Below are 9,095 nucleotides of genomic sequence, written 5' to 3'. Positions count from 1 at the left end.
CTTCTCCTCCTGCCCTCAATCTTTCCCAGTCAGGGTCTTTTCAAATGAGTCAGCTCTTTGCATCAGGTGGCCAAAGTATTGGAGTTTCAGCTTCAACATCAGTCATTCCAGTGAACACCCAGGGCTGATCTCCTTTAGGATGGACTGGTTGGATCACCTTGAAGTCCAAGGGACTCTCAAGAGTCTTCTCCAACACCACAGTTCAAAAGCATCAATTCTTTAGTGCTCAGCTTTCTTTATAGTCCAACTCTCCCATCCATACATGACTACTGAAAAACCATAGCTTTGACTAGATGGACCTTTGTTGGCAAAGTAATGTCTCTGCTTTTTAATATGCTATCTAGGTTGGTCATAACTTTCCTTCCAAGGAGTAAGCGTCTTTTAATTTCATGGCTGCAGTCACCATCTGCAGTGATTTTGGAGCCCAGAAAAATAAAGTCAGCCACTGTTTCCACTGTTTCCCCATCTATTTGCCATGAAGTGATGGGACCGGATGCCATGATCTTAGTTTTCTGAATGTTGAGCTTTAAGCCAGCTTTTTCACTCTCCTCTTTCACTTTCATGAAGAGGCTCTTCAGTTCCTCTTTGCTTTCTGCCATAACTGTGGTGTCATCTGCATATCTGAGGTTATTGAGGTCTTGATTCCAGCTTGTGCTTCATCCAGCCCCAAATGATTCATATATATATGTATATATATATCCTCTTTTTCAGATTCTTTTCCATTAAATATAATATTGAATATAGTTTCCTGTGTTGTACAATAGGACATTGCTATTTATTTTATATGTAGTAGTATCTGTTAATCCCAAATCCCTAATTTATCCCTCCCTCTCCCTTTCCACTGCCTTTTCTAGTTACAGAAAGAAGCAGAAAACAAAGTCAGGAAAAAAAGCACTTCTTTAGATATGAAAAGAGGGGACTTGCTTCATGGTTGAACATTATTATGAAAGTGTTGAACTAGACCATTGAACAATAGAATCAAGAAGAGAAATAAATCACTGAAAATCAGAGGGAAAGTTATACTTATTTCCTGATAATATGGTTGAAAGCCTAGAAAATCTAGTTCAATAAGATGGTTGGTTAAAAACAAACAGACTTCCCAGGTGATCCAGGGTTAAGACTCTGCACTCCCAGTGCAGGGGGCCTGGGTTTGATTCCGAGGACACTAGAACCCACACGCCGCAACAAAGATCCCACATACTGCAACTGAGACCTGGTGAAGTCACATAAATATATAAAAAACAAATAAATAGATAGATGATAGGGAGATAGAGAGAGATGTAAAACTTTTATATAACAAGCAATAGGCATTGCATTCAGATCAAGGCAGGATCTGTTTAAGGATACAGAAACTGCAGCAGTTGTTGTAAGAGAGAGTAGTTAACATGAGGAATTAGTTAAACAGGTATTGGAGGATGGAGAAAAGGAGAAGGTGATTGTAGTAGGCAGAATAATGTCCCCCCAAAGATGTCCACATCGTAACACCCAGAACCTGTAAACATGGAGGGTGACAAGGCAAGAGCAACTGAGGTTACAGGTGGAGTTAAGGTGTTAATCAGGGGACTCTAAAAGACCCTGATGCTGGGAGGGATTGGGGGCAGGAGGAGAAGGGATGACAGAGGATGAGATGGCTGGATGGCATCACTGACTCGATGGACATGAGTTTGGGTGGACTCCGGGAGTTGGTGATAGACAGGGAGGCCTGGTGTGCTGCGATTCATGGGGTCGCAAAGAGTCGGACACAACTCAGCAACTGAACTGAACTGAACTGAATAGGGAGAGTGGCCTGGATTCTTCAGGTGGGCCCAGTTTACTCTCAAGGGTCTTTATAGGGGGACGGGGTGGGGAGGGGATGTAGGGAGGAGGCACCAGCGGAGAGCTGGCAGCCTGAGAAGGACTTAGCCCAGCGTTGCTGCTGGCTTTGAAGGTGGACAAGGGGAATGAGCCCAGAAATGAGGCATCTGGAAAAGGCAAGGATTCTCCTCAAGAGCCTCGGGAGGGACCAGCTCTACCAACACCTTGATTTCAGCCCAGGGAGAGCAGCACTGGACGCCTAACCCCCACAACCGTAAAATGATAACTTGGCATTTTGTTTTATGTTTTGGCCGTGCCCTGCAGCACGTGGGATCTTAGGTCCCTGTTGATGTCATTCAATCACCGAGTCACGTCCGACTCTTTGTGACCCCACGGACTGTAACATTCCAGGCTCCTCTGTCCTCCATTGTCTTTCAGAGCTTGCTCAAACTCATGTCCACTGAGTCAGTGATGCCATCTGTCGTCCCCTTCTCCTCCTGCCCTCAATCTTTCCCAGCATCAGTGTTTTTTCCAATGAGTCGGCTCTTTGCATTAGGTGGTCAAAGTATTGGAGCGTCAGCATCAGTCTTTCCAATGAGTATTCAGGATTGATTTCTTTTAGGATTGACTGGTTTGATCTCTTTGCTGTCCATGGGAGTCTCAGGAGTCTTCTCCAGCACCATGGTTTGAAAGCATCAGTTCTTTGGTGCTCAACCTTCATTATGGTCCAACTCTCAGATCCATACGTGACTACTGAAAGAACCATAGCTTTGACTAGACAGACCTTTGTCAGCAAAATGATGACTCTGCTCTTTATATGCTGTCTAGGTGTGTCACAGCTTTCCTTTCAATTTCATGGCTGCAGTCACCATCTGCAGTGATTTTAGAGCCCAAGAAAATAAAATCCGGTCACCATTTCTGTTTTTCCCCCATCTATTTGCCATGAAGTGATGGGACCGAATGCCATGATCTTAGTTTTCTGAATGTTGAGCTTTAAGCCAACTTTTTCACTCTCCCCTTTCACCCTCATCAAGAGGCTCTGTAATTCCTCTTCACTTTCTGCCATTAAAGTGGTATCATCTGCGTATCTGAGGTTGTTGATATTTCTCCCTGCAATCTTGATTCCAGTTTGTGATTCATTCAGCCCAGCATTTCTCATAATGTACTCTGTATATAAGTTAATTAAGCTGGGTGACAATGTACTGCCTTGATGTCCTCCTTTCTCTGACCAAGGATCAAACCTGTACCCCCTGCACTGAAAGCATGGAACCTTAACCACTGGACTCCCTGGGAAGGCCCTATTTTGCATTGTTTTAAGCCACTAAGTGTGTGACCATTTGTTGCCGGAGTCACAGGAAACCAGCGTGGGGACAGTGAATTAATACAAAGAAAGAAACATCAGGAAGCAGCTGAGCTCTGCAGTGTTGGAAGCAGGGGAAGAGCTGAGAGGTCTGGAAGCTCAAAGCACAGGTCTGCAGAGCTAGGACCACAGAAGGTTGTGGGGGGCTGGCTCAGGGGGTGCAGACTGGCACCAACACCAGGGCCCTTGAGGGTCCTGCAAGGTGATACCAACAAGATGGCAAGCAAAGGAAGATGTGAGCTCACCTTCTCTAGCCTTGTGGTCTCCCTCTGAGCCGCTGCTAACAGAAATGAAAGCACAGTCAGCTTCCAAGGGAGAAATGTCATGGGAATCCCCTGGCGGTCCAGTGGTTAGGACTTGGCACACTCCCTGTGGGGGGGTGGGAAGAGGAAGCCCAAGTTTGATCCCTGGTGGAGGAACTAAGATCCCACAAGCCTTGTGGTGCGGCCAAAACAAACACAAAAAAGGTGAAATGCAGGTACGAGCATCCCTGTCTCGTTCCTAATCGTAGAGGTAAAGCTTTCCGTTTTTCTCCACTGAGTATAATGTTCCTTGTGGATTTGTTGTATGTAGCCTTTATTATGATAACGTTACGTTGCTTCTGTAGCCAGTCTATTGAAGGTTTATATATGAAGAGAGGTATTTTGTCAAATGCTTTTTCTGCATCTGCTGAGATAGTTGTGTGATTTTTATCTTTCATTTTCTTAGTGTGAGGTGTTATGCTTATTGATTTGCATCCATGGCACCCCAGGGATGAAACCCCTTGGGTCATGGTATATAATCTTTTCTATGTGTTCCTGAATTTGGTTTGCTAATATTTTGTTGAGAATTTTTGTATCTACATCCATCATGAATATTGGTCTATAGTTTTTCTCTTGGGATGTCCTTATCTGGTTTATCAGGGCAGTGCTGGCCTTGTGGAAAAAGTTTGGAGGTACTCCCTCCTCGATTTTTTGGAAGTGTTTAAGAAGGACCTGCGTTAATTCTTCTTTGATGTTTGATAGAATTCGTCTGTGAAACCATCTGGGCCTGAGGTTCTCTGTGTTGGGAGATTTTTGGTTTCTGGTTTAATCTCTGCTCATTTGGTCTCAACACTCTCACTTGACACAGTGTTGGAAGGCCTACCCAGAGCAGTGAGACAAGGCCAAAAAAATCAGGAAGAAATAAAATTGTGGTTTGCAGATGATCAGATTCTGTATACAGAAAATCCCAAGAGTCAGCCAAAAAAAAAAAAAAACCCATTGAAAGTAATCAATGATTTTAGTAAAGTTGCAGGATACAAAATCAATGTGCAAAAATCAGTTTGAGATGGATCTTTCCATCACTGGCAACAGAAACACACCCTAACTGATACATAAAGCTGCAGTTATTTAAAACAGTATCAGTAGACATATCCCTAGGTAGATTTATGGGACAAAAAAGAATAGAGAAAGAGATTTATGGACATAAGGAAATGTATGAAATAAAAAAAAGGTGACTTCAAACTAATTGGGCAAAGATAAATTACTCGAGGAAAGGTGTTGAAGTGCCTGGCCAACTTTGGAAAATAAAGCTTAACTTTCAACTTCACTTCTGACACTGCCATAAAATCAATCTCATAGAGATCAAAGATTCACTCTTAAAAATAAATGATAAACCAGAAGAGAAAGAGTGAACATTTTTATAGTCTTGGGGTGACAAAGGCCTTTCTAAGCAGAAAGAGAAAAAACAAACTTAACTATATACAATGTAGAATTTAAAGCTAGCAAAAATTACACATAAAAAATCAAGACAAACTAGGGAAAAAATAATAATACATATATAAAGGCACTCTGATAAACTGATAAGAAAAAAAGCTAAAAAAGAAAAATGGAGGAAAGATGGGCATAAAAACGGCAAATTAAAAAAAAATTAATGGGTGACTTCCCTCGTGGTCTAGTGGTCAAGACTTTGCCTTCCAAGCAGAGGGTGCCGGTTTGATCCCTGGTCAGGGAGCTAAAATCCCACATGCCTCATGGCTAAAAAACCAAAACATAAAACAGAAACAATATTGTAACAAATTTAATAAAGTCTTTAAAAATGGTCATCATCAAAAAAAAACAAAAACTTTTAAAAACTTAATGGAAATTCCAAATGAAAGCAAAAGCGACTGATCTGATCTGATCTGATACCAAAGATTTCGGGATGCGGGGTAGCTCCTCTCAGCCGCACTTAGTGTGCCGGTCGTCGCAGCTGCAACCCCACCTCCAAGGAGCCGTGGCTGCGCGGGCGCAAGGGGACCTAGAGGAGCTATCCCACGTGGAAGGTCAGGAAGGGCGGCGGTGAGGAGATACCCCTCGTCCAAGGTAAGGAGCAGCGGCTGCGCTTTGCTGGAATAGCCATGAAGAGATACCCCACGCCCAAGGTAAGAGAAACCCAAGTAAGACGATAGGTGTTGCAAGAGGGCATCAGAGGGCAGACACACTGAAACTATACTCACAGAAAACTAGTCAATCTAATCACACTAGGACCACAGCCTTGTCTAACTCAATGAAACTAAGCCATGCCCGTGGGGCAACCCAAGACGGGCGGGTCATGGTGGAGAGATCTGACAGAATGTGGTCCACTGGAGAAGGGAATGGCAAACCACTTCAGTATTCTTGCCTTGAGAACCCCATGAACAGTATGAAAAGGCAAAATGATAGGATACTGAAAGAGGAACTCCCCAGGTCAGTAGGTGCCCAATATGCTACTGGAGATCAGTGGAGAAATAACTCCAGAAAGAAGGAAGGGATGGAGCCAAAGCAAAAAGAATACCCAGCTGTGGATGTGACTGGTTATAGAAGCAAGGTCTGATGCTGTAAAGAGCAATATTGCATAGGAACCTGGAATGTCAGGTCCATGAATCAAGGAAAATTGGAAGTGGTCAAACAAGAGATGGCAAGAGTGAATGTCGACATTCTAGGAATCAGCGAACTGAAATGGACTGGAATGGGTGAGTTTAACTCAGATGACCATTGTATCTACTACTGCAGGCAGGAATCCCTCGGAAGAAATGGAGTAGCCATCATGGTCAACAAAAGAGTCTGAAATGCAGTACTTGGATGCAATCTTAAAAACGACAGAATGATCTCTGTTTGTTTCCAAGGCAAGCCATTCAATATCACAGTGATCCAAGTCTATGCCCCAACCAGTAACGCTGAAGAAGCTGAAGTTGAACGGTTCTAGACCTACAAGACCTACAAGACCTTTTAGAATGAACACCCAAAAAAGATGTCCTTTTCATTATAGGGGACTGGAATGCAAAAGTAGAAAGTCAAGAAACACCTGGAGTAACAGGCAAATTTGGCCTTGGAATACGGAATGAAGCAAGGCAAAGACTAATAGAGTTTTGCCAAGAAAATGCACTGGTCATAACAAACACCCTTTTCCAACAACACAAGAGAAGACTCTACACATGGACATCACCAGATGGTCAACACCAAAATCAGATTGATTATATTCTTTGCAGCCAAAGATGGAGAAGCTCTATACAGTCAGCAAAAACAAGACCAGGATCTGACTGGGGCTCAGACCATGAACTCCTTATTGCCAAATTCAGACTTAAATTGAAGAAAGTAGGGAAAACCACTAGACCATACAGGTATGACCTAAATAAAATCCCTTATGATTATACAGTGGAAGTGAGAAATAGATTTAAGGGCCTAGATCTGATAGATAGAGTGCCTGATGAACTATGGAATGAGGTTCATGAGACTGTACAGGAGACAGGGATCAAAACCATCCCCATGGAAAAGAAATGCAAAAAAGCAAAATGGCTATCTGGGAGGCCTTACAAATAGCTGTGAAAAGAAGAGAAGCGAAAAGCAAAGGAGAAAAGGAAAGATATAAGCATCTGAATGCAGAGTTCCAAAGAATAGCAAGAAGAGATACGAAAGCCTTCCTCAGTGATCAATGCAAAGAAATAGAGGAAAACAACAGAGTGGGAAAGACTAGAGATCTCTTCAAGAAAATTAGAGATACCAAGGGAACATTTCATGCAAAGATGGGCTCAATAAAGGACAGAAATGGTATGGACCTAACAGAAGCAGAAGATATTAAGAAGAGGTGGCAAGAATATACAGAAGAACTGTACAAAAAAGATCTTCACGACTCAGATAATCACGATGGTGTGATCACTCACCTAGACATCCTGGAATGTGAAGTCAAATGGGCCTTAGAAAGCATCACTACGAACAAAGCTAGTGGAGGTGATGGAATTCCAGTTGAGCTATTTCAAATCCTGAAAGATGATGCTGTGAAAGTGCTGTGCTCAATATGCCAGCAAATTTGGAAAACTCAGCAGTGGCCACAGGACTGGAAAAGGTCAGTTTTCATTCCAATCCCAAAGAAAGGCAATGCCAAAGAATGCTCAAACTACCACACAATTGCACTCATCTCACACACTAGTAAAGTAATGCTCAAAATTCTCCAAGCCAGGCTTCAGCAATATGTGAACCATGAACTTCCTGATGTTCAAGCTGGTTTTAGAAAAGGCAGAGGAACCAGAGATCAAATTGCCAACATCCGCTGGATCATCGAAAAAGCAAGAGAGTTCCAGAAAAACATCTATTTCTGCTTTATTGACTATGCCAAAGCCTTTGACTGTGTGGATCACAATAAACTGTGGAAAATTCTGAAAGAGATGGGAATACCAGACCACCTGATCTGCCTCTTGAGAAATTTGTATGCAGGTCAGGAAGCAACAGTTAGAACTGGACATGAAACAACAGACTGGTTCCAAATAGGAAAAGGAGTATGTCAAGGCTTTATATTGTCACCCTGCTTATTTAACTTCTATGCAGAGTACATCATGAGAAATGCTGGACTGGAAGAAACACAAGCTAGAATCAAGATTTCCGGGAGAAATATCAATAACCTCAGATATGCAGATGACACCACCCTTATGGCAGAAAGTGAAGAGGAACTAAAGAGCCTCTTGATGAAAGTGAAACAGGAGAGTGAAAAAGTGGGCTTAAAGCTCAACGTTCAGAAAACGAAGATCATGGCATCTGGTCCCATCACTTCATGGCAAATAGATGGGGAAACAGTGGGAACAGTGTCAGACTTTATTTTAGGGGGCTCCAAAATCATTGCAGATGGTGACTGCAGCCATGAAATTAAAAGATGCTTACTCCTTGGAAGGAAAGTAATAACCAACCTAGACAGCATATTCAAAAGCAGAGACATTACTTTGCCAACAAAGGTCCGTCTAGTCAAGGCTATGGTTTTTCCTGTGGTCATGTATGGATGTGAGAGTTGGACTGTGAAGAAGGCTGAGTGCCGAAGAATTGATGCTTTGGAACTGTGGTGTTGGAGAAGACTCTTGAGAGTCCCTTGGACTGCAAGGAGATCCAACCAGTCCATTCTGAAGGAGATCAGCCCTGGGATTTCTTTGGAAGGACTGATGCTAAAGCTGAAACTCCAGTACTTTGGCCACCTCATGCGATGAGTTGACTCATTGGAAAAGACTCCAATGCTGGGAAAGATTGGGGGCAGGAGGAGAAGGGGACGACAGAGGATGAGATGGCTGGATGGCATCACTGACTCGATGGATGTGAGTTTGAGTGAACTCCGGGAGTTGGTGCTGGACAGGGAGGCCTGGCGTGCTGTGATTTATGGGGTCGCAAAGAGTCAGACACGACTGAGCGACTGAACTGAACTACCAAAGATTTCACTGTGTGTTAAACTGACACACACATGGTTGGTGGGAATGTGGACCACTTTGACCGCTTCGTAGGCATTTGAAAATACAGATCACCCTTTGGCAGATGCGTTATCTTTTGACTTGGTGGTTTCTAGGCCTTATCCAGAAGGAATCCTTTCACATGGAAGCAAAAGTAGCTGCCCAAGATATCCCTTGTGGCATGTGTCTTCACTCGTGTGTGTTTGTTTGCTCAGTCGTGTCTGACTCTGTGACCCAATGGACTGTACCCAGCAGGCT

The sequence above is a fragment of the Bos indicus genome, chromosome 1, assembly GCF_029378745.1.
Source record: "Bos indicus isolate NIAB-ARS_2022 breed Sahiwal x Tharparkar chromosome 1, NIAB-ARS_B.indTharparkar_mat_pri_1.0, whole genome shotgun sequence".
Taxonomy (NCBI): domain Eukaryota; kingdom Metazoa; phylum Chordata; class Mammalia; order Artiodactyla; family Bovidae; genus Bos; species Bos indicus.
Note: the sequence above shows the minus strand (reverse complement) of the source record.